Source organism: Penaeus monodon, chromosome 33 (assembly GCF_015228065.2).
Source record: "Penaeus monodon isolate SGIC_2016 chromosome 33, NSTDA_Pmon_1, whole genome shotgun sequence".
NCBI lineage: Eukaryota > Metazoa > Arthropoda > Malacostraca > Decapoda > Penaeidae > Penaeus > Penaeus monodon.
Window position 1 is genome coordinate 11,843,850 of NC_051418.1, and position 207 is coordinate 11,844,056.

General features: G+C 36.2%; 1 protein-coding gene across 1 annotated transcript in view; it reads right to left on the reverse strand.

Annotated features, from left to right (window-relative positions):
* The window catches only part of LOC119594247, a gene marked incomplete in the record, with an annotated part of 93,703 nt that overhangs the window by 6,634 nt on the left and 86,862 nt on the right, over positions 1–207 (reverse strand).

The following is a 207-nucleotide window of genomic DNA, read 5'->3' on the forward strand; positions in this document are numbered from 1 at the left end:
AGCGAATATGTTAAAATGGGAGTGTGCATAGGCCTTTAATTAATGTCGTAGGCCATTATGAAGAATAAGAATGAAAGGTAGGCAGTTCCAGGTCAACTTTTTTGGTACTCTGATAGGCTGCAGCACATTTTTTTTTTTTATCTTGAACTGACAGAAGGGTACAGATTTTCTCTTGTGGTCATTCTCCTACCATTATTGTAAAGTTAA